This window comes from Schistocerca gregaria, chromosome 9, assembly GCF_023897955.1.
Source record: "Schistocerca gregaria isolate iqSchGreg1 chromosome 9, iqSchGreg1.2, whole genome shotgun sequence".
Taxonomy (NCBI): domain Eukaryota; kingdom Metazoa; phylum Arthropoda; class Insecta; order Orthoptera; family Acrididae; genus Schistocerca; species Schistocerca gregaria.
The window spans coordinates 134,137,217-134,164,132 of record NC_064928.1 but is presented as its reverse complement, the minus strand read 5'-3'; the positions used below and the strand labels follow the sequence as shown (position 1 = coordinate 134,164,132).

The 26,916-nt window shown below is 44.1% G+C and overlaps 1 protein-coding gene across 1 annotated transcript in view; it reads left to right on the top strand.

Annotated features, from left to right (window-relative positions):
* The window catches only part of LOC126291467 (uncharacterized), a 2,161,958-nt gene that overhangs the window by 1,671,166 nt on the left and 463,876 nt on the right, over window positions 1-26,916 (top strand). The window lies entirely within an intron of this gene.

Below are 26,916 nucleotides of genomic sequence, written 5' to 3'. Positions count from 1 at the left end.
ACTGTATGAACGCCTCATTATGAGCGCTAATTTTCCTTATCTTTGAACTGTGATCATTGGGAGGTTTGAAAGTTAGTGGTAATAATATAAGCTCTACATCCTCGGCGAAGATCGGAATTTGGATTTTAGTGAGTAGGTCGTTCCGTTTAGCACGTCTCTGCCTGAAAGTGTGTCCCACTTCAAACTTTCTATGAGATATGAAACGCTCTCGCGATGGCTAAATGTACCGGTCACGAATCTTGCGACACTTCTATGGACCTCTTGAATGAGATCCAACTGGTAATGGTCCCATACAGACGAACAATACTCTAAGACTGGACAAACTAAAGAATTGTAAGCAATTTCCTTCGTTGGAGGACTGCATCGCTTCAGGATTCTACCAATAAACCGCAATCTAGAGTTCGCCTTACCCGTTACTTGTGTAATCTAATCGTTACGTTTGAGATCACTTCGAATAGTCACACCCAAATATTTGACGGATATTACAACTCGTACATTAATGGGGATTTTCGCTTTATGATACGCAGTAGGTTACACTTACTAATATTTAGAGATAACTGCCAGTCATTACACCACGCTTTTATTTTCTACAAATCCTCATTGATTTGTTCACAACTTTCGTGTGATACTACTTTCCTGTAGACTACAGCATCATCAGACAGTCTAATGATGCTGTCAATACCATCAACCAGATCGTTTATGTAAATCGTAAAAAGCAGCGGACCTATTACGGTGCCCTGAGGCACACTTCATTTTACGCTTGTTTCTGTTGAAAACACCTCATTCAAGACGACGTACTGGTCTCTGTCTGTTAGAAAACTTTCTATCCAACCGCATATGTCATCGGATAGACCGTAAGCGAGCACATTTTGGAGCATCCGACAGTCCGGAACTGGGTCGAAAGCCTTTCGAAAGTCGAGGAATATGACATCGACGTGGGAGCCGGGTTCTAGAGCCTGTTGTATATCATGCACAAAGACGGCCAGCTGTGTCTCACATGACCGCTGTTTCCTAAAACCGTGCTGGTTTCTGCAGTAGAGCTTCTCAGAGTCTAGAAAGATCATTATGTCTGAACACAAAATATGTTCCATGATTCTACAACAAATCGATGTCAGTGAAATTGGCCGTTAATTATGTGCATCCGATTTTCTACACTTTTTGTAGATTGCTATGACCATCAAGGGATCACCAATTTGGTATTTGAGGGCAGCGTGGAGGGTAAAAATCGTAGAGGGAGACCAAGAGATGAATACACTAAGCAGATTCAGAAGGATGTAGGTTGCAGTAGGTACTGGGAGATGAACCAGCTTGCACAGGATAGAGTAGCATGGAGAGCTGCATCAAACCACTCTCAGGACTGAAGACCGCAACAACAATGACCTGGGCCTTCGAACTAAAGACAACAACAAGAAGCAACAGGAACCTTAGCAGCAGACTTCGATAATTTCTGTGTTTCTTGGAAACACAAACATGCAGAAATGTCTAAATGATAACTACCTCGCCATTTGCTTTTGGACGCTATAGCAATGTGAGCTCTTGAAGCCATTTTTAGGTGATACATTGTTACGCTGTAGTCATTACAAAATTTTATTGTAGAATCTTAGAACATACTCTGCGTTCAAATGTAATGAGGTATCTCGAACAAAACGATAACGTACTTGCTACTAACGGGAGTTACGAAAACATCGATCAATCTGTCACGAGAAGCCAAACTTCAGCATTTCCCCACACGAAATTCTGAAACTCTTCAGCCAGTTGGGGTGACCCAGCGGTTCTACGCGCTACAATCCGGAACCGCACGACTGCTACGGTTTCAGGTTCGAATCCTGCCTCGGGCATGGATGTGTGTGGTGTCCTTAGGTTAGTTAGGTTTAAGTAGTTCTAACTTCTAGGGGACTGATGACCTCAGATGTTAAGTTCCATAGTGCTTAGAGCCATTTGAAGCATTTTCTGAAACTCATCCATCAAGGAATTCAGGTAAATACAATATTTCTCGATTTTCGAAAAGCATTTGACTGGGTACCACACGAACTATTATTAACCAAAATACTATGAGAGAGGTCAACACAAAAATGTTGTGACTTATATTTAAAAACTAAAAACCCGCCTCGATTGCGAAAAGAGCACCTAGTGTTGAGTGTTAATCCAGGTTTCGGCGTAGTTAACTACACCTTCTTCAGAACAAGTGCCTAAGAAAACCTTTGTCAATGATTAAAAGAACACCATTATCATTGACAAACGTCTTCTTAGGCACTTGTTGGTTTTATTGTTGTCCTGAAGAAGGTGTAGTTATCTACGCCAAAACCTGGGTTAACACTTAACGCTAGGTGCTTTTTTCGCAATCGACGCGGGTTTTTAGTTTTTAAATATATTAACCAACTATTGCTGACGCGCTGCGATGTTGAAGGTTCTTAAATGTTGTAATTTGTTTGAGGATTTGTTGGTACGGAGGGCGTAGCTTGTTATCCCGGATGAAGAATCTTCGATAAAAGTACAATAACGAGGGGGTGATGTAAAGTAATGCCCCTGAATTGTTTGTAGGAAAACTCGTTTTTTAAGTAAAATAGACTTTATTAACACTCGAAATCTTCATTCTTCGTGACTACATATTTATTGTTTAACGTAGTCTCTCTGACGACGAGCACATCAATTTTCTCCCAACGAGAGACCAGCGTATTGGTACCGTCACTGTACAATGTTTGACTTTGTTGACGGAGCCACAGTCTCACCTCTGCTTGCACAGCTTCATCGTTATCAGAGTGAAGTCCTCGAAGGCGTTCTTTAAGCTCTGAAAACAGATGAATATCGTAAAGGGACAAGTGGGAACTGTGTGGAAGATGATCGATGACAAATGATTCCAAGACGTCGGACTGTTGCATATGCCGCAGCCCTCGTGTGTAGCCTTGCATTGTCGTGCTGAAGGACAGGGTGCTCTAGCGGAAAGGGCGTGCAAACATGCAGACATGAAGAAAAAAGATGTAGAATGTTCATAAAGCTTGTTTTATTTAAAAATCTTTAAGAGCTTTCACCTAAAATTTTCGGAGGCATAGATTGAAAAGGGTGCATAGGTTGATAATGTACTTTAAATCTACGTAAATGTGAAATTATTCACTTTACAAAACGAGAAAAAAATTTTAGTATCCTATGGGTTCAAGGCCAATAAACCATTAGTTGAGTTAGTCTCCTCGTACAAATATCTAGGCGCAACAACTTGTATGGTTACGAACTGGAATAATAACATAGGCTCTGTAGTAGACAAAGCATGTTGATGACTTCGGTTTGTTGGCAGGATACTGCGAAAATGCAATTAGGTCACGAATCTCTCGTGCGTCTTATCTTAGAATGTTGCTCAAGTGCATGGGACCCAGAACTAATACAGGATATTAAACGCATACAAAGGATGAGAGCACGGATTATCACAACTTCGTTTGGATCGCGGAAGGTGGAAAAGCGTTAAGGAAATTCTGAAAAGCCTAAATTGGCAGGCGCTTAATGTGCGAAAACCTATTTAAAGTTTCAAGAAGCAATATTCAGCGTGGACAAAAGAGATACTCTTCAGCTTCCTTGGTATCGCTCGCGTAAGGATCTTGAAACAATGTTAAATGTATTGCAGAACACACAGAGGTATTTAATTAGTAGTTGTTCAATCAAACGTGACTGGAACGTGAGGAAAGACTTTACAAGTACTTCTGCCACGCACATCACAGTGGCTTGCATAATATATATGTACGGGGGTCGTTCAATATGCCCCACACTTTAAAAAAAAAAAAGCATTGATATATATAGACAAACGTCCTTGTTAGTGCTTCACATTTGATGTTTGTTCTCTGCCCCAGTAAAGTTTCGAACCGTTCTGGCAGATGGCAGAGCCGTAATACAGCGTCAAAATGGCGCCTAAATACGACTGTATGGCGCGCTGCAGTTGATAGGAATATAATTAAGCTATGGGTAAAGAAAGTCACAGCCTCAAGAAATGCAGAGACAGCCACGTTCGGGGCGTCCTGTCGCAGCCACTGCTCCAGACGTACTGAATCGTGCGGATTCCATTCTTCGTGCCGACCTGCGCATCACAACTCGACAATTGGCTCTACAGTTGTCGATCAGCACTGGAAATGCATCTGTAGGGATCGAGACTCTCGGATATTCAAAGAAGTGCCCACGATGGGTTCTACAAATGCTCACAACGGACGACAAGATTAAAAGAAAAGCCATTTCATCTGAATTGTTGGAGCGTTTTGATGCCGACGGAGAGGCCATCCTATCACGGATCGTTACGGGGGACGAATGCTAGGTGCACAACTTTGCGCCGTAAACAAAAAGGCAGTGGCATCATCGTCATTCACCACAAAAGAAGACATCCAAAACAACGTTGTCTGCCGGAAAAGTCATGGTGACAGTCTTTTGGGATTTTGATGGCGTCATTCTCGTGGATGTGATGAGGTTCAACCGTCAGTTCAGAGACATACGTGAAGACTCTGAATAAACTCAAGAACCGTGTCCGACGTATTCGATGCAACAAGGATCCAGCAGAAATCTTGCTCCAACACGATAATGCACGCCCACACACAAACCCGGTAACAAATTGCCAAATTGCGTTGGATATCATTGCCTCATTCATCCTACAATCCAGACCTGGCACCTTCGGACTTCCATCTCTTTGGGCCGCTTAAAGATTGTCTACGGAGACCACACTTTCAAGATGGCGAGAATGTCAGTCAGTCACGCCTACAGAACAAGAGCTTTTACCAGCAGGGAATACATGCTCTTTCACAACATTGTTATATAGCCATAGAACGTGATGGAGACTACGTAAAAAAAATAGGACATGGACAAGACATGTTGATGTATCTTGTCACCAAAGTGCGACTCTTAACAATAAATATGTTCTGAAAAAAAATATATATGGGTCATTACTTATTGAACGACCCTCGCAGATGTAGTGACACAAACTCATGGCACTGTGAAAGATTCATACTGGAGGGGGCTGTCTAGTTTGTTTCGCGAATGGGTTGTAGGTTTGAAGTGGGAGGACTGGAGGTCGCTGGAGACAGGTCGAGAGCCCTCCAGGGAAGGAATTAGAAGGAACCGCAGAGCACACAATGGCAGAAGGCTGTCGCCGCCCGCCGAACAAAGGACTGCCGTAGCAACCGGGGGTCCCCCGCCGCATCCTCACGAGCACCACTCTCGACCTGCTCGTGTTGTCCTCCGTTAATTTCTGACTTAATTGCCAGAGAGTCTCTCACAGGCAATTAGCATTGTTAGTGTCGACAACATGCAATAGTACCGTTGCAGACGCTGAACAGGGAAGTAGACTATCTCATCAGAAGTATCTGGACACGTATTCGTGGATATTACTGTGAGATGTATCCACTCTTTGCCTTTATAGCAGCTTGAATATTTTCAATGAGTTGTGTGAATCTCTCTCAAGGAATAGTAGCCCATTATTTCTCAAGAACTGAAACCAAATATAATTAAATCTTCCTCGAGTCATTGAGTCTCATCGTTATCTATGATAATGATTGAAGCTGAAGAATTGAATTAAAATTTGTGGCATGGGCATGACTTGAACCCAGGTCTCTTTGTGTAGTATGTAGACATGCTAGCCACTACACCAATGACTACTTTGTGCTTGCTGTCAATGAGCTCTTGTACCTTCACCGCTTCTCTGCTAACAATACAATACGCGCCACCTCCTTTGATGCTGGTAGGGCCATATAAAGTGGTAAACACAAAATAATGTAGTGCAGTCTAGATACTTTACGAGGTCCATGATATAAGGATACCGAACACCCAGTAGACTTACTGCTAATATCGTTTAATATCACATCTAGCCTCGATAGTGGCCTCATTCCCGCGAGAAACAGTGTCCACAAGTGCGTTCTGGTATTGCTAAGAACCATTCAAGGTCACATAAAATATTTATTTAAAACAACCAGTTTCAACAGACTATACTGTCATCTTCATGTTTTAAAATCTCATGTTGCAAAACATGTTTATTTTACACTGTCTACTCTAACAAGATGTCAGATAGATAAAAATAGCACATTATAAAAGTCTTGTCATCCAAAAAATATTTAAAAACATTAAGCACCTTATGTAACAGGCTATGTCCATATACATATTGCTCGCTAATACGTGGTACTTACTGGAATTAAGGAAAACATGGAAGGGAGGACCCACCAATATAACTTTCTTTTCATACAACCTGTTCATTTAACAATATATAAACTGTGTTTTGCAGATAATCGAAGAATTTGACCATAAAATTTTCTTTAACAAATGGTTCAAATGGCTCTAAGCACTGTGGGACTTAACAGCTGAGGTCATCAGTCCCCTAGAACTTAGAACTACTTAAACCTAACTAACCTAAGGACATCACACACATTCATGTCCGAGGCAGGATTCGAACCTGCGACCGTAGCAGCCGCGTGGTTCTGAACTGATATGCCTAGAACCGCTCGGCCACCGCGGCCGGCTTTCTTTAACAAAATGAACAAATTTGCGAAGTTCTTTTGACCTTAAACCTAAAGTTGAATAAGCTTTCAATCTTTGCAAAATAAATCTGAAGTGCTCCATTGCAAAACAGCCAGCAATATGACAATGATTACAAGACGGCCGGACCTGCAGCGGGTGAAACAGCGGTGTTTACTGTCACACTGGACACAGTCTGTCTTCTTAAATACCCTTCTTCAACACATGAAAACTATGTAAGCACCATTGATGACAAGGGTGATTCAGTTACTCAAAACAAGTGTCTTAACTTTTAATTTGAAAGCTGTATGTCGAAATGTTCGGGGTTAAGATGCGCGCCTGTGCTTAAATGTTAAACATATTAGCAAAAAATATGACAATTTTATTTTGACTATAGCCCTGGTGACAGTTGGCTGTTAATATTTTCAAAGTTAAACTGATTGTCAATTATTAAAACCGCTCTGAAGGAACGTCTTAAAACATCACTTGTGAACACTTATTACAAGAGAACTCACTCTACAGAACCACAAGACCCAGCTAAAATACACGAATAATGACCTGATCTTTCAAACACAGACACGAACAGCATAGGACAACAGATTGTTCAGACTATAAGTAATAACTGACAAATGCAATTAAAATCTAAGAACTGAACCGATTAACAGCTAAATCTAAGCAAATGACACCCCACAGCGTAAGGCCTGGAGTTGGCGCTGTATGTCTCGTGCGAACACATTCACTGTAATGCTGCTCCCTGTCTAAAGTGAACCAAAACCTATTGAATTACAGACCCATATCACTGACCTCAATTTGCAGTAGGCTTTTGGAGCATATACTGTACTCGAACATTATGAATCACCTTGAAGAAAATTACTTATTGCCACTCAACCAAGACAGATTCAGAACATATCGTTCTTGTGCAACACAGCTAGCTCTTTATTTGCAATGAAATAATGACTGCTGTCGACACGGGATCTCAGATCGATTCCATATTCCTAGATTTCCAGAAGGCTTTTGATACCGTTCCTCATAAGCGATAAGTAATCAAACTGCTTGCATATGGAGTATCGTCTCAGTTATGTGACTGGATTCCTGATTTCCTCTCAGAGAGGTCACAGTTCGTAGTGATAGACGGTAAATCATCGAGTACAGCAGAAGTGATATCTGGCATTCCGCAAGGTAGTGTCATAGGCCCTATGCTGTACTTGATGTACATAAATGAGTTAGGTGATGACCTGAGAAGCCCCCTTAGATTGTTTTCAGATGACGCTGTAATTGACCGTCTAGTAAAATCATCAGACGATCAATTCCAATTACAAAATTATCTAGAGAGAATTTCTGCATCGTGTGAAGAGTGGCAGTTCGCACTAAACAAAGAAAAGTGCGAGGTCATCCACATGGGTACTAAAAGAAATCCGATAAATTTTGCGTATACGATAAATCGCACAAATCTAAGGGCTGTCAATTCGACTAAATACTTAGGAATTACAATTACGAACAACTTAAATTGGGAAGACCACTTAGATAATATTGCGGAGAAGGCCAAAGAAAGACTGCGCTTTGTTGGCAGAACATGCGACAAACCCACTAAGGAGACAGCCTACATTACACTTGTCCGTCCGCTGCTGAAATACAGCTGCGCGGTGTGGGATCCTTACCAGGTAGGATTGACGGAGGACATCGAAAAAGTGCAATGAAGGGCGGCTCGTTTTGTATTATCGCGCAATAGGGGTGAGAGTGTCAGTGATATGATAGGCGGGTTGGGGTGGCAGTCACTGAAACAAAGGCGGCTTTCTTTGCGGCGAGATCTATTTACGAAATTTCAATCACAAACTTTCTTTTCCGAATGCTAAAATACACTCCTGGAAATGGAAAAAAAGAACACATTGACACCGATGTGTCAGACCCACCATACTTGCTCCGGACACTGCGAGAGGGCTGTACAAGCAATGACCACACGCACGGCACAGCGGACACACCAGGAACCGCGGTGTTGGCCGTCGAATGGCGCTAGCAGCGCAGCATTTGTGCACCGCCGCCGTCAGTGTCAGCCAGTTTGCCGTGGCATACGGAGCTCCATCGCAGTCTTTAACACTGGTAGAATGCCGCGACAGCGTGGACGAGAACCGTATGTGCAGTTGATGGACTTTGGGCGAGGGCGTATAGTGGGCATGCTGGAGGCCGGGTGGACGTACCGCCGAATTGCTCAACACGTGGGGCGTGAGGTCTCCACAGTACATCGATGTTGTCGCCAGTGGTCGGCGGAAGGTGCACGTGCCCGTCGACCTGGGACCGGACCGCAGCGACGCACGGATGCACGCCAAGACCGTAGGTTCCTACGCAGTGCCGTAGGGGACCGCACCGCCACTTCCCAGCAAATTAGGGACACTGTTGCTCCTGGAGTATCGGCGAGGACCATTCGCAACCGTCTCCATGAAGCTGGGCTACGGTCCCGCACACCGTTAGGCCGTCTTCCGCTCACGCCCCAACATCGTGCAGCCCGCCTCCAGTGGTGTCGCGACAGGCGTGAATGGAGGGACGAATGGAGACGTGTCGTCTTCAGTGATGAGAGTCGCTTCTGCCTTGGTGCCAATGATGGTCGTATGCATGTTTGGCGCCGTGCAGGTGAGCGCCACAGTCAGGACTGCATGCGACTGAGGCACGCAGGGCCAACAACTGGCATCATGGTGTGGGGAGCGATCTCCTACACTGGCCGTACACCTCTCGTGATCGTCGAGGGGACACTGAATAGTGCACGGTACATCCAAACCGTCATCGAACCCATCGTTCTACCATTCCTAGACCGGCAAGGGAACTTGCTGTTCCAACAGGACAATGCACGTCAGCATGTATCCCGTGCCACCCAACGTGCTCTAGAAGGTGTAAGTCAACTATCCTGGCCAGCAAGATCTCCGAATCTGTCCCCCATTGAGCATGTTTGGGACTGGATGAAGCGTCGTCTCACGCGGTCTGCACATCCAGCACGAACGCTGGTCCAACTGAGGCGCCAGGTGGAAATGGCATGGCAAGCCGTTCCACAGGACTACATCCAGCATCTCTACGATCGTCTCCATGGGAGAATAGCAGCCTGCATTGCTGCGAAAGGTGGATATACACTGTACTAGTGCCGACATCTTGCATGCTCTGTTGCCTGTGTCTATGTGCCTGTGGTTCTGTCAGTGTGATCATGTGATGTATCTGACCCCAGGAATGTGTCAATAAGGTTTCCCCTTCCTGGGACAATGAATTCACGGTGTTCTTATTTCAATTTCCAGGAGTGTATTTTGTCGGCACCCACCTACGTAAGGAGAAATGATCATCATAATAAAATAAAAGAAATAAGAGCTCGAATGGAAAGATTTAGGTGTTTTTTTTTCCCACGCGCCATTCGAGAGTGGAATGGTAGAGAATGAGTGTGAAAATGGTTCGATGAACGCTCTGCCAGGCCTTGTGTGAATTGCAAAGTAACCATGTAGATATAGATGCAGATGCAGATGATTTTCAAACGAACAGAACTTGGGATTGTCCGAAAACACTGTGTGATGCCATTCCCGTCCCCAGTGACGCCGTCTATACACCGCTGCAGTCTAACACGTTTCTACACGTTCGCCAAAGGTAGGAGGAGAAGAGGAGGCGCACATAACCCATTCCGTAATAAACGGCGACAGACTGTGAACCCTGATTGTGTACGAAGTGTTACACTGTTCCGCTAGAGCCAGGAAGGACGCAGATCTGTCCTGCAATGCCCTTCGGATGAAGGGTCGTTCTTTCCGGGGCATGGTGTGGTTGGTGCGACATGACCCATCTTGTCGTGTTCTACGGCCTTCCGTGCACCATTCTGCACACACCCGTTGTACTGCCGAAAAACTTCGACCCAAACGAGCATCAATTTCCCTAATGGATGCATCACATTCTTTCATGCCAATAATGAGCCCTCTTTCAAACTCGCTCATGACGCTACAGTTCGTCCATATGTCTGCATCCTGCGTGTCTGCTCAAGTCACAAGGGTCCATTATATTCGGTTTCTAGCGACAACGAGAGGCGCAGGCACGTTCTACCTGTAGTGGTGTGCCGGCCGTTGTGGCCGAGTGGTTCTAGGCGCTTCAGTCCGGCACCGCGCTGCTGCTACGGTCGCAGGTGTGTGTGATGTCCTTAGGTTAGTTAGGTTTAAGTAGTTCTAAGTCTAGGGGACTGATGACCTCAGATGTTAAGTCCCACAGTGCTCAGAGCCATTTGAACCATTTTTTTGAACTGTCATTGAAGCTACTATCGCAACAAATCTAGCTCCTGCACAGGTCTTTTTGAAGTCTCGTACACCAGTGATCCCAACCGTTGTACTCACTCATTTTAAGAAACTTCGACTCCTGTTTAAGGTTTTAATTGCTATAGCAATAAAGATGGCTCGGGGATTAGAAATAAGAGTAAAAGTCATACAATGAAGGCTTTCACGACCGGATGTTTAAGCTGTCGAGAATTCTTCCGGGGTGTGTGGCCGTGGTCCATGGAACTCTCCTATCCCTCACGTTTCGTCCTAAACTACGCTGGACATCTTCGGAGGTGCTCCTGGTTTTGCTGAGTCTTGCCGACTGACAAGTCGGACATCGAAGAACGACCTAAATACCGTGGAAAGTGGGCGTGGTCTGGATTTAATGTGATAGTGGAGATAAACCTTGTCAAGGGTAAAATATAACTATCGATCATAGTACTTCAAAAATAAAAACTTCTCATCGATTCTGTAGCGCTACTTTCCATATAACGCTGAGTATCATAGCTTCTTCTTTTCTGTTAAAATTATCCCCATGTTTATACATTTTGACGGCTTCTCTACATATCCGTGGATAATAGTTCGTCATAGTACAGATCCATTCTCTATATAACCGTAGATAATAGTTAGCCATAGTACCCCAACTAAGGTGCGAGAATAAGTTCTTCTTCTTCTTCTTCTTCTTCTTCTTCTTCTTCTTTGTCGCTACAGCGTTTGATGTGCCTTGACTTCCTCAATAATCTTCCTCTGTACATCTCTGTTCTCTGCTTTTCTCTTCCATCCTCGGATCGCCGTCTTAGTAAGGTCGACCAACACATTGCCCAGCCAACTAGCTCTTGGCCGGTCCTTGCTTCTGGTGGAACACAGTCTGCCCTTCATTATTCGATTGGGTATCCTGTATTCTGTCATCCTTTCACATGTCCTAACCAACGTATTCTCTGAGATTTAAAAAAAGTTCACTATATCTTCCCCTTATATAAGCTCTTGTATTACATGGTTGTGCTTATTTTCCAACTCTCTGCCTCTCTCACGCACCCGTACATTTTTCGCACGATTTTCCTTTCAAATGCCCTTAGCTTGTTCATATCTGCTTCTTTCACCTTCCCCATTTCTGACCCGTATGTACCTGGCGACATAAGGTAATAATATTAACTTTACTGATCTTGTAATTAGAGAATTCTTGAATACTGGTAAGTTTGCATATTACGCTTTGTTTCATCCTCATATCCTCTGCGAATGAATACCGCAGCGAGCCAATAATTTTGCAGGTCAAAGATCATGCCAAACGACTGAATAACGTCTATATATAGACAGACCAAAAAAGTTTTGCATCACCTCGATTCCGAGAGTTCCGGAACCTGTACAGAAAATTGGAATAGAGCTCAACATAAACATCGTTTCCGTCCTTTTTATTGCTCATGTTGTACCACCATACAGCGAGACCTTCAGAGGTGGTGGTCCACACTGCCGTACACACCGGTACGTCTAATACCCAGTAGCACGTCCTCTTGCATTGATGCATGCCTGTATTTGTCGTGGCATACTAACCACAAGTTCATCAAGGCACTGTTGGTCCAGATTGTCCCACACCTCAACGGCGATTCGGCGTATACAGGGTGCCCATTTATCTTGACCACCCTAAATGGACTAAAAGAACCTGGAAGAGCAGTTGAACAGACTGGACAGTGTGTTGAGACAAGGATATAAGATGAACATCAACAACATCAAAACGAGGATAATGGAATTAAGTCGGGTGATGCTGAGGGAATTAGATTAGAAAAAGAGACACTTAAAGTAGTAAAGGAGTTTTGGTATTTGGGGAGCAAAATAACTGATGATGGTCGAAGTAGAGAGGATATAAAATGTAGACTGGCAATGGCAAGGAAAGCGTTTCTGAAGAAGAGAAATTTGTTAACATCGAGTATAGATTTGTCAGGAAGTCATTTCTGAAAGTATTTGTATGGAGTGTAGCCATGTATGGAAGTGAAACATGGACGATTTATAGTTTGGACAAGAAGAGAATAGAAGCTTTCGAAATGTGGTGCTACAGAAGAATGCTGAAGATTAGATGGGTAGATCACATAACTAATGAGGAAGTATTGAATAGGATTGGGGAGAAGAGAAGTTTGTGGCACAACTTGACCAGAAGAAGGGATCGGTTGGTAGGACATGTTCTGAGGCATCAAGGGATCACCAGTTTGGTATTGGAGGGCAGCGAGGAGAGTAAAAATCGTAGAGGGAGACCAAGAGATGAATACACTAAGCAGATTCAGAAGGATGTAGGTTGCAGTAGGTACTGGGAGATGAAGAAGCTAACACAGGATAGAGTAGCATGGAGAGCTGCATCAAACCAGTCTCAGGACTGAAGACCGCAACAACAACAACCCTAAATAACTGTTTGTCCAGATGCAAGTTACAAAATGTTTCAATCAAATGTTCTTTAGCCCTCAGGGGGACATCAATCAACATGATTACCTTCGACGTACCTTTGTTTTTTACAAAGATATGGACAGCGGTATGTCTTTTCTCAATGGCATCCGGTATTTTTCATTCGGTAATTCATTTCCTCTTCTAAAGACCTATTCAAAAATGTATCACATTGCGCCATTCACTGAAACACAATGTTATTCATTACCTAACACAACACTGACATTGACGCTCCCAACGCTTAGTGCAGGTACTCGGGGTTATGGAACACATCCACGTGCTCATGTTGACAGAGGACAATGTAAACATAAGTAGAATTCACACCCGCCATTCCGTCCACCATAGTCAGTTGAAGAGTTGTGTGAGCAGAATGTACACCAACGAAGAGAAGGTAGAAATGCAACTCATGTATGGGGAATGTAAGTTAGCAGAACAGTAATTGCAATACTGTTTTCTTACGTACATGTACATTTAGTACAGTAGTTTAGTCCTATTAAATACTATTGTGTAGAGTAGGCATACAGTAAGGCCTGTCCTTCCTACAAACGGCATCGACATAACGTTTCTTTTATTGTTGGTGTTGAAGGTAGGCGAAATGCTACGCAGGCAGCGGAACTGTACAGAGAGCGATATCCTGGCAATAAACCACCTTCCCGACGGATGTTTTCTCGTCATGTCGTGACGCTTCAGGAAACGGGAAGTTTCAACCCACGACCAAGCAGTCGTCGTAGCACTCGCACAGACGAAGCTGACGAAGTTACTTTTCTCGCTTCCGTTGCTATTAATCCACATGTGAGCACACGACAGCTTGAATAAGACATTGGCATGCCTAAAACCAGTATATTCTCACACGTCACTGGTTCCATCCTTGCCATGTACACCTACATCAAGAATTGCATGGGGATGATTTCCAGAGTCGTCTACAGTTCTGTCAGTGGGCACAGCAGCAAATCCTCGTCAACCCGAACTTCTTCTCCAATGTTCTATTTATCGATGAATGTTCCTTCTAAAACAAAGGACAGGTAAATACAAGGAATATGCATTATTGGTCCAGCGACAACCGACGATGTCTTAAACAGATGGAACATCAGAGTCAGTGGGGAGTTAACGTATGGTGTAGGATGCTTGGTACTACAATTATTGTCCCTTATTTCATCAGTGGTAGTCCAAACGGCACAGCTTATGCCAACTTCCTCAGACGAATTATTCCTCCTCTTCTGGATGAAGTGCCGCTAAGAACCGTAATGCTTATGTGGTATAATCACAACTGATGTCCAGCACTTAATGCCTTGCGTACGAGCCGTGTTCTGAATCGAAGGTATCCCGCCAGATGGATTGGTCGAGGAGGAACAGTTACTTGGGCTGCTAGGTCTCCTGATTTAAATCCTCTGAACTTTTTTCTTTGGGGGATGCATTAATGACGTTGTCTATCGTGATATTCAGACAACTCCAGAGGACATGCAGGAACGTATCGAGCTTGCTTGTAAGTCCCTTCAGCAGGCAATACTGGAAGCAGTAAATAAATCTTTCTTTCAACAAGTGCATCAGTGTATCGGTGTCAGGGGTCACCAGTTCGAGCCCTGTACCTTTGAATGTTCTACTCCTGGGCAATGGTACAGGTGAGTCAAAGTCAATTTTGTGTTCTCTTTTTACTTGGTTTTCATTGTTTTCTGACAACTCCACCGTGGCCGAGCAGTTCTAGGCGCTACAGCGTGGAACCGCGTGACCGCTACGGTCGCAGGTTCGTATCCTGCCCCGGGCAGGGATGTTTGTGATGTCCTTAGGTTAGTAAGGTTTAGGTAGTTCTAAGTTCTATGGGACTGATGACCTTAGAGGTTAAGTCTCATACTGCTCAGAGCCATTTTGACAACTCCAGCAAGTGGACGAGTTTGTGATCCCGGGCTCAAAGTTGTGTTGTGTAATTAATATCGCTGTGTTTCAGTGAATGGTGTACTGTGATACATTTTTGAATATGTCTTTAGGACAGGAAATGAGTTACCGAATAAAAAGTACAAGGTGCCATTTAAAAGAGTCATACCGCTGTTCGTATATTTGTAAAAAAAAGTTACAACGAAGTCAATCATGCTGATTAATGTCCCCCTGACAAGAACATTTGCTTAACACATTTTGTGATTTGCATCTGGACAAACAGTTATTTAGGATGGCCAAGATAAATGGGACACTCTGTATACCTCAGAGTGGTTGAAGGGTCACGTCGTCCATAAACAGCCCTTTTCAATTTGTTCCAGGCATGTTCGATAGGGTAATGGAACTCATCCGTGTACTGACGTTGACAGGGGACAAATGTAAAAATAAGAAGGGCGCGATTTGTCGTCCATGAAGACGAATGCTTTGCCAATATGCTGCCGATATGGTTGCACTATCGCTCGGAGGATGGCACTGACGTATCATACAGCCATTACGGCGCCTTTCATGACCACCAGCGGCGTACGTCGGCCCCACATGATACCACCCCAAAACAGCAGGAAACCTCCCTTGCTGCACTCGCTGGACAGTGCGTCTAAGGCTTTCAGACTGACCGGTTGCCTCCAAACAGGTGTCCGACGATTGTCTGGTTGAAGGCACATGCGACACTCATCGGTGAAGAGAACGTGATGCCAATCCTGATCGGTCGATTCGGCATGTTGTTGGGCCCATCTGTACTGCGCTGCACGCTGTCGTGGTTGCAAAGACGCACCTCGCCATGGACGTCTGGAGCGGAGTTGCGCATCATGGAGCCTATTGCGTACAGATTGAGTCGGATAACTACGTCCTGTGGCTGCACTGTTCCTCCGAGCCATAACCCGTAGGTAGCGGTCATCCACTCCAGTAGTAGCCCTTGGGCGGCCTGAGCGAGGCATGTCATCGACAGTTCCGGTCTCACTGTATCTCCTACATGTCCAGACAACATCGCTTTGGTTCACTCCGAGAGGCCTGGACACTTCCCTTGTTGAGAGCCCCTTCTGGCACAAAGTAACAATGCAGACGCGATCGAACCCCGGTATTTACCGTCCAGGCATGGTTGAACTACAGACAACACGAGCCGTGTACCTCCTTCCTGTTTGAATGACTGGAACTGATCGGCTGTCGGACACCCTCCGTCTAATAGGCGCTGTTCATGTATGGTTGTTTACACGTTTAGGCGGGTTTAGTCACATCTCTGAACAGTCAAAGGAACTGTGTCTATGATACAATTCCCGCAGTCAGCGTCCATCTTCAGGAGTTCTGGGAACAGTGGTGATGCAAAACTTTTTTTGATGTATGTATTCAACGTCTTCTCTGAAGTCGCATGATCTAAAATAGCGAGGAATAAGACAGTTTTCTCAAGATTCAGATGAAACTGCAGGGTAAAATTCACTACGCATACAGGTGAAACGTTCGTACAAATATGTGTGAAACACATTACAAATACGTGACATATATTCTGTATACAGGGTGAGGCAGGTAAGTCATAACACCCCTTGTATCTCCCCAACCGTAATAGATACAAAGGTGCTGTTTGGACAGTGAATTTCAGGGACAGGGGATACTTGAATACATCATATTTCATGTTTGTGCTATTTTTTATTACAGAGATATGGAGCCGTCTTTGGTTTTTTAAATGGAACATTTTGTTAAATTTTAGCGTAACATGATGGGCTTAAAAAGACGGTTTCAAATATGTGTATATCATAATACACTCCTGGAAATGGAAAAAAGAACACATTGACACCGGTGTGTCAGACCCACCATACTTGCTCCGGACACTGCGAGAGGGCTGTACAAGCAATGATCATACGCACGGCACAGCGGACACACCAGGAACCGCGGTGTTGGCCGTCGAATGGCGCTAGCTGCGCAGCATTTGTGCACCGCCGCCGTCAGTGTTAGCCAGTTTGCCGTGGCATACGGAGCTCCATCGCAGTCTTTAACACTGGTAGCATGCCGCGACAGCGAGGACGTGAACCGTATGTGCAGTTGACGGACTTTGAGCGAGGGCGTATAGTGGGCATGCGGGAGGCCGGGTGGATGTACCGCCGAATTGCTCAAAACGTGGGGTGTGAGGTCTCCACAGTACATCGATGTTGTCGCCAGTGGTCTGCGGAAGGTGCACGTGCCCGTCGACCTGGGACCGGACCGCAGCGACGCACGGATGCACGCCAAGACCGTAGGATCCTACGCAGTGCCGTAGGGGACCGCACCGCCACTTCCCAGCAAATTAGGGACACTGCTGCTCCTGGGGTATCGGCGAGGACCATTCGCAACCGTCTCCATGAAGCTGGGCTACGGTCCCGCACACCGTTAGGCCGTCTTCCGCTAACGCCCCAACATCGTGCAGCCAGCCTCCAGTGGTGTCGCGACAGGCGTGAATGGAGGGACGAATGGAGACGTGTCGTCTTCAGCGATGAGAGTCGCTTCTGCCTTGGTGCCAATGATGGTCGTATGCGTGTTTGGCGCCGTGCAGGTGAGCGCTACAATCAGGACTGCATACGACCGAGGCACACAGGGCCAACACACGGCATCATGGTGTGGGGAGCGATCTCCTACACTGGCCGTACACCTCTGGTGATCGTCGAGGGGACACTGAATAGTGCACGGTACATCCAAACCGTCATCGAACCCATCATTCTACCATTCCTAGACCGGCAAGGGAACTTGCTGTTCCAACAGGACAATGCACGTCCGCATGTATCCCGTGCCACCCAACCTGCTCTAGAAGGTGTAAGTCAACTACCCTGGCCAGCAAGATCTCCGGATCTGTCCCCCATTGAGCATGTTTGGGACTGGATGAAGCGTCGTCTCACGCGGTCTGCACGTCCAGCACGAACGCTGGTCCAACTGAGGCGCCAGGTGGAAATGGCATGGCAAGCCGTTCCACAGGACTACATCCAGCATCTCTACGATCGTCTCCATGGGAGAATAGCAGCCTGCATTGCTGCGAAAGGTGGATATACACTGTACTAGTACCGACATTGTGCATGCTCTGTTGCCTGTGTCTATGTGCCTGTGGTTCTGTCAGTGTGATCATGTGATGTATCTGACCCCAGGAATGTGTCAATAAAGTTTCCCCTTCTTGGGACAATGAATTCACGGTGTTCTTATTTCAATTTCCAGGAGTGTATTTAGGCGAATAGGTTTTGAGACACAGATACGTTCCCGTATCATATTAGTCCTTCGAAGCGGCGTTATCGAATGCCACCTTTCCTGTTTAGCACTGAGGAACTTAACAGGGAAACGCCGAAATGTGACGCGCGAGGTAGCTGTAGAGAAGGGTATAAATATGCTGCTGGGGTAACGAGACATCGCATTTCCGTGACAGTTTCTTGGAGCAGACATGTACACCAACGAAGAAAAGTTAGATGTGGTTCTAGTGTATGGTGAAAGCAGAAGAAACGCTGTTAGAGGAATAAAGCGATATGGAGATCTGTATCCTGATAGTGAGTGTCTTACGCGCCAGCTTCTTGCAATCATTTGCAAGAAACTAACACAGAGGACAAGGCAGAAAACTGCAACTGGCGACGTATATGAAGACGGCATTCTATCGTTGGCGCATAACGACCCTACTGTTTCGCCTCGGAATGAGGTGTAAGTCAAAGAAGTGTTCTACGCATACTGCACCGGCATAGATTTCACCCGTTTCGCCTCTCATTACATCATGCTCTGTCCGGTGTGGATTCGGAAAGTCGCCAGTTATTTTGCCGATTTGCTCTGCAGCGCCTACAATATGATCCAACATTTTTTCAGCGGGTACTTTTTACTGATGAAGCGACTTTCACCGACCACGTTAATGTGAATTTGCATAATATGCACTACTGGTCAATAGAGAACCCTCGTTGACTCCTACAGGTACAGCATCAGCAACCGTGGAGTGTTAACGCGTGGTGCAGCATCATCGGCAATGTCATTGTGTGGCCGTACGTCATTCCGGTTATACTAAATGGCAACTATGCACAGATCCTGCGAAACGTTCTGCCCATTTTTCAGGAAGAGCTACCACTATTACGCGTCAGTGCATGTGGTTCAAACGTGACGGCTGTCCTGCTCACTCTTCCCGTGTGGCTACATAGCTGTTAAATGAAAAGTTCCCGGATTTTTGGATAGGACGACTTGCTGAAGTGAAGCGGCCAGCCCAGTCTCCTGATCTAACCCCTCTTGATTTTTGTCTGTGGGGAGCAACCAAATATAAAGTGTATGCTCAAATACCAACTACGCCAGACGATAAGCAACGTATCATCGAAGCGTGCACAGTTATCTCACGTGACACCCTCGCAGACGTTCAAAAATCGTTCGAACGGCGACTACAAATGTACATTGCAGCAGAGGGGAAGCATTTTGAGCACATGCTTCAGTAAAGTTTTGTATCTTGTACAGCATGTATTGAGTGGCACCCACAAGCCTTGCTCGTACTGTGGCATCAAGCAGTCAGGCCTGCAAGATGAGTGGTCTGCCAAGCGAGTGGATTCATTCTTATTTCTCGATCGAGTAACATCAATGATTGATTATGAGCTCTAGTACCCACAATTGAGCTACAAATTATTCTCCTGTTTGAATATTACGCAACGGAAACGGATAACGCACATCTGACTATCAGAAATTTACACAACTCTGATTGTTCACTACGCTCTGGCAATATCACACTTTCTTTCTCACCCAACAGCTTTGATCACCACGTTTCCAACGCACTGAATATGAATGGCGCACACGTTCTAAATTCTGAATATCATGACTACACACGATTCTAAGAACAAGGCCACCAATCTTTTTCTTTTCAATATCTTTTTAATTCCGATAAATTCTATTATGATTCAAAGATAACCTTAACACACCATTACATTTTTTACACATGAGAAACTCCGCCCAGTGGGCATGGCTTTACATTGGTGATTCTCTATCTTATGGTCTCGTAATTATCTAAAGCTACAGTGCACTTTCTGGATTGGATGGAGGATCTTTTCATATATCTCACACTTCGACTTCACACCCATCATCACGAAAATTTACAAAAAGGAACATGCATAACCTACTGCCTCTGAACCTATCTTGCTACTCTCCCATGCAAACCACACATACTTAAATTACAAGAAACACATCAACATATAATACATCACAAAGAATAGATATATGCAGGTCTTCCTGTGCAATGCAAGCCAAGTGGCGTTGCTGGATAGACGGCTGACTCACCTTGCTTCTCTCTCATAGTATTAGCGTCACACGGAAACATAACAGGCAAAGTAATATTAAGATCATATTCGTCAGACACACGAGTCCTCGACTGATACCTTGTACGAGTACTTCTCTTTATCCTTTGTCTCATACACAGATTGAGACTCAGACAGTACCCACCACGTGGAAGTGTTAGTCTCTAATTTCAAGTCCTGCACACGCCATTTCTTAAATATTTCCAACTTATAGTACACACACCAGTAATTAAGCATAACTTTAGCACTCTGCAGTATTTCAACGTAGTACTAGCACTCGCAAGTATTTCAACTTATTGCTACATGTGATTTCATTGTAACCGTTGGTCACTTCCGAAGATTACTACGATGCCCTTAATATTACCTGCCTGTCATTTAATTCTCCCCCCAAAAGTTCCTGAAATAGATAAAAAATTATTCCAAACTACTCTTAAATATTTCACATATATACCATTCTCTCCGCTCTTTTGTCTTTACGGAGCACACCTAAGACAGGTCTTACCAACACAAGATCCAGCGCCAGAGTGCTGAAACATGACCATTCTTCAGGTCATCTCGCACCTCCATCGAGGTGGGAGAGCACCTTGCTACCGTATTGGTCAGCCACATTTCAGGCGCTCAAAGCTCAGGTGAATTTCATCTCTTTGGCTCCACCAAAGGTAACCAAAGGACCGTCTCGAAGATGATCATATTGCACATTCACTATCTGCGGTTATCAGACGACCATACATTCATTCATTTCACAGATCTCACCAAATTGGATGTAGGGATTTATTTTGTGGGAGCGCACATACGATCAATTAAATAAATACATTGTCCTTCATTGCTACACTGGTATACAGCTTCAGTGTATTAAGTGAAATTGAGTTATTATTGCACAAAATATGTTGTTCTGACAAGAATAATGAAGAATGCTGTACCTATTTTCAATGTCGGGCGGTACTGTACCCTTTCAGTAGTTTACCCAGAAAATGGTTCAAATGGCTCTGAGCACTATGGGACTTAACATCTGAGGTCGTCCCCTAGAACTTACAACTACTTAAACCTAACCAACCTAAGGACATCACACACATCCATGCCCGAGGGAGGATTCGAGCCTGCAACCGTAGCGGTCGCGCGGTTTCAGACTGAAAAACCGATCGGTCACAGCGGCCGGCGTTTATTTTGCATCTTTGTGTGTATTTGCTTCGTATTGTGACCAATAGTAAATACTTGAAAATGAAAAAAAAAAAACTTACGAAATACTTGTGACCAATAACGGCCTCCTCATTTACATTTGTATTTCTGTTACTTAAAATGTGTTAACATCTTGTAGTATTTTAATACTGTACGTTGTCTACTAATTTTGTATAACAGTTGTCAAATAAGTGAATAATATTTGCGCGACATCATCAGTGAATTTGTGTGCAAAATATCGCAATATGTATTACATATGTCGGGTAAATGGGCGTGTCTGTGCAAGGACGGGCTCGCGACGTTTACCATGTACTCTACAGAACATAAAAGGTCGCATTGGACAACGCCGCTTCGAAGGACAAACACGAAACGAGAACATATCTGTGTCTCAAAAACTATTAATATTGTGATATATGCATATTTGAAACCATCTTTTTAAGCCCTTCATGTTACGCTAAAATTTAACAAAAGGTTCCATTTAAAAAACCAAAGATGGTCTCATATCTCTGTAATAAAAAATAGCACAAACATGAATTGTGATGCATTCATGTAGGCCCTGTCCCTGCAATTCACTCTCCAAACGGCATATTTGTATCTATTACGGTTGGGGAGATGTTATGACTTAGCTGCATCACCCTGTATATGTGACATATATTTATGTGCGTGAAACCGCGGGCAAAATGCTAGTACGGGACTAAACTGCATTTCAATTCGATACTGTGAACAACTGGGTTAGTGCTAACTTGAAGAAAAACGCATTTTGTAGCTATTTTGGTTGAACAGGAAATAAATATATCGAAAACGCTGCTGGTGCTGATAGTTCGCTGCATGGACGGGCAAATCCATTTCCATTATCTGTGAGACTGCCGTTTATTTCCTGTCCCCCCACACCGCCAGCAGTGAGTATTTTATACGCTCCCATGTTGCACAGCCCGGCACCGACAGAGCAAAAAGCAAACACCCAGTGTCATGGTTTTGCGGGACAGGCTCTAGATATATCCAATATTTCGGTCGTATTGGTAAGTAGCAAATTCGCTTCCACTTGTCGCACTGAGAGCAGTACAAGCTTCGTAAACTGCGCGTCTTGCCGATTTCACATTCACAAGAGTGTTGCAAGGAAGCTTCATGAGTTTGTAAACAGTGACTAACAAAACTCCGTACAGCCACAGCGATGGAGTAGAAGAATACGGTGCAATACGACACGCATTTCTCATAAACACAGAGGGCTCCAACAGAAAACTATTAAAAATATGCGTGTAAATTCATTGGAATTATTTTATTGCCGTTTTGCACCTGATACATCGAGAAATGTTCCAGTATTAAATAAGAACTGTGGTCGGCAAGGTTGCCAACCTGTAAAACAGTTTATAAACCCTTCGTGGATTATCAAACTTTATGTCACAGTCACACGCAGTTCAGGATTTGCAGTCATTATCGCATCTAAAAATAACTGCAGCTACATTTAAGGCGCATAGCCCTGGAGAATGGCGTATTGTATCACAGCTGTCCACAATACTAGCACTACATTTGGTACCAGGGTTGCGTAGACAAGAGCTTTCAAATGCCCCCATAAATGAAAGTTAAGAGGGTTGAGGACAGGAGAGCGTGGAGGCCTCTACCAATCCTTCGGTCACCGTTCGACTAAATGTGCAGGAGCTCCATCGTGCATGAACCACATGTTGTGTCGTACTTGTAAACGCACAATGTCTAGCAGCACAGGTAGAGTATCCCGTATGAAATCATGATAACGTGCTCCACTGAGCGTAGCTGGAAGAACGGGGGTTCCAATCAAGACATCACCAACAATTCCTGCCCAAACGTTCACAGAAAATTTGTGTTGATGACGTGATTGCACAATTGCATGCGGATTCTCGTCAGCCCACACATGTTGGTTGTGAAAATTTACAATTTGATCACGTTGGAATGAAGCCTCATCCGTAAAGAGAACATTTGCACTGAAATGAGGATTGCTACATTGTTGGATGAACCATTCGCTGAAGTGTACCCGTGGAGGCCAATCAGCTGCTGATAGTGCCTGCACACGCTATACATGGTACGGAAAGAACTCGTTCTCCCGTAGCACTCTCCATACAGTGACGTGGTCAACGTTATCTTGTACAGCAGCAACTTCTCTGACGCTGACATTAGGGTTATATACTTCCGCCTTTATTGAATCTACCAATATGGTTCAAATGGCTCCGAGCACTATGGGACTTCACATTGGAGGTCATCAGTCCCCTAGAACTTAGAACTACTTAAACCTAACTAACCTAAGGGCATCACACACATCCGTGCCAGGGGCAGGATATCAACCTGCGACCGTAGCAGTAGCGCGGTTCCAGACTGAAGCGGTTCCACCAATATCTTTGGCCCCATTATCACTCTAAGTGTTTCGCAGATAGCGTGCTTTTCGCACAGCGACACCTGCGAGGAGGGTATCTTCGAAACGTTGATAGTAGTTTTATCATTTATACCACACTGAATGGTTTTGTCATACGTTGCGCTGCAATCCCAATACAACAGCTTCTACAACAGGGACAGAATCGTACTCACAGTTCGGAGGCGATCATGACATGTGCTTGTAGTGCTGTTTGATTCCTGGCGGCCTAGTCACGTATTTTTAAATATCCTGTTGATATCAGAGGTGATATTGTTTCCTTCCGAACCTTACCCCATCTGTGTCAGTAGTCGATTTTTTTGCAAATATAAAACATCTATGGTGTGAACTGTCAAAAAATTACAGGAAATATCTACAATATTATTTCAAAATATTACGAAGCACTAAATAAAACGGCACAAAATCGATATTTTAGAATTCCACGTGAAATATAACGAGAACAGTCACACCAGATGTTATTTATACGCCAGGATAACGAAGACGTAGTTGAAAACGAAAATCTTCCGAAAAAGCGGCCATAATAATCAATAAAATGTTTTAAGCAGTGATACTGGGACCTTACTTGCAACGTCCTTTTAAGACACATATTTCACTGAACCCAACCATCAAGAAATTAACTGTACCGTTTTCGTTTACGGTATATTTGCTGATTTACACACATCAAATAAGTTTTGCATGACCACTGTTCCGAGAGTTCCGGAATCTGTACAGGAATAATTGGATTAGAGGTCAAAAGAAATATCATTTCCACTCCTTTTTATTGCTCAGGAAAACCACACATTGCATGTTGTACCATCAGACAGGTTGTGGTCCATAATGCTGTACACACCGGCATCTCTAAAACCACGTCACACGTACTCTTGCGTTGATTCATGCCTCTATTCAAACTGCTGAAATGTGTTGGCAGATCAGTGTATCCAAAGCTCAGATCTCTCGTAATGGCCGTACGTTATTATTGTGGTGGCTAGTAGAACTCAACTATCTGAAAGCCGGTTGGAGATGTATGTTCAAATGTGTATGAAATCTTATGAGACTTAACTGCTAAGGTCATCAGTCTCTAAGATTACACTCTACTTAACCTAAATTATCCTAAGGACAAACACACACCGAGGGAGGACTCGAACCTCCGCAGGGACCAGCCGCACAGTCGATGACTGCAGCGCCTGAGGCCGCTCGGCTAATCCCGAGCGGCTGGAGATGTATTATCGTGATCCTGATTGGTACTTGAATGCAGTGAACCCCACTTTAATCTCACTTCCTTGCTCTTAAGTCAACTGTTTTACCGACTGAGCGAAAGCAGTCTCAATGTATGCTTACAGATCCAGTATATTTTACGTTATCACAGCGCAGATCTTTATAACACATGCAGTATTCGTAAAAGATTATAAATGAAAAGTAACCATTTTAAAAAATATGGAGACTCACCCGAAAACATATACTAAATCCCGCCAGGGGTATGCACCCACCGAAATGTGAACCATAAGTGACCCGGCAGACGTCAATACCCGTCCCAGCATGGCATCGTCGACTGTGGTAGTCGCTTCCCGTATTTTCTCCCGGAGCTCTGCTACATCACGTGGCAGAGGCGGTACATACACCAGATCTTTAATGTGTCCCCACAGAAAAACGTCACACGGAGTGAAACCTGGTGATCGGGAACTCCAAAACACAGAAAGCTCGCTCCGCTCCTGAACTCGCCATGTTCGCGGCTAGCACTGACTATCGGCAAATTACAAAACTACGCTGTGGCGGTATACATGAAAAAAAAGATTTCAGGGTTTCTCTTCAAAATAACGAATGTATGTTATCTATACAATATTTGGTTCTTTTACAATAAATAATTGAAAGTGTTCCCGGACTTTATCTACACCCTGTATATTGATACCGTTCTTCACATGTGGTGCAATTCTATGTGATGTACAGTCACAAGTTTGTCTTGTAGGATTAGCAACACAAATGGCGGCAGATTGTTGACAGATGTGTCTCAGATGTAGGTTACCTCGTGATAACTGCAGCGTGATTCTCTGAGCCGATGTTCTGCTGTCGTAGATTCAAAATAAATTATAGAAGCTGTGTCCTCACACACTATTAATCACAGTTTAAAAACGAAACACTTCACAGTTCCATGCATGAAGGGCTGTCAGTCAAATTCCACTCGCAAGTACACGAGACATCCGAGTTCACGGTCTCTACTTCACGTTCTAGATTAAGTAAATTAGTTTGGCTGACTGCTTGGAGTGCATCAATATATAATAGCTCTTTGGATAGAAACTGGATTGCTGCTGATTCCAGAGGGTTCTATGGCTCTATGATATCTTCTCCACCGCGTCTTCTTCGGTAATTTTGTAAATCTTCTTGCATTTAATTGCTTCTTTCTTTTCCTGCCGTCTTCTACTCTTGCCTTAAGTCTTCTGCTTCTTTGAAGCTTTTAGCAAACTGCAGCAACAATACAGCAGCATTGCCTCGCAAATAATGACGTTCTCCGATAAAAATTGCTGCCTCGGATTTTCTCCAAACTTGTCCCTCTTTCCACACTGTTAAAGCAACTCATTTCTCCACAGCTTAATGAAACTTTTCACCTATTTCCACTGCGTTCGCGACAGATCGACTTAACACTTCCACCATCCCGCTTTGAACTAACTGCTCATCAACTGTCAGTCTCGCGTTCGTAAAACTTTAACACAGATAACATATTCGTGAGTGGACCGAAGCTTCCACAGAAGCATAAGAAATATTCGTTTGTACATTAGCAATAATATTAAAATTCGAATAACTGTGTTAATTAACATACCAATTTCACATCACCAAGATCACAAAATGACTAAAGAAAATTTACAAGAAATAACATAAAAAAGTACACAATTTTATAATGCCTTCTGTGGCATGTCACATTAGTGGGAGAACCTGTTACATAAACATCGAAAGGGACTAAAATGTGGTCGTCTCTAATGTCCTTTTATTGTGTTGTATCTACAGGTATTTGCATAATTTTTTATTTCAA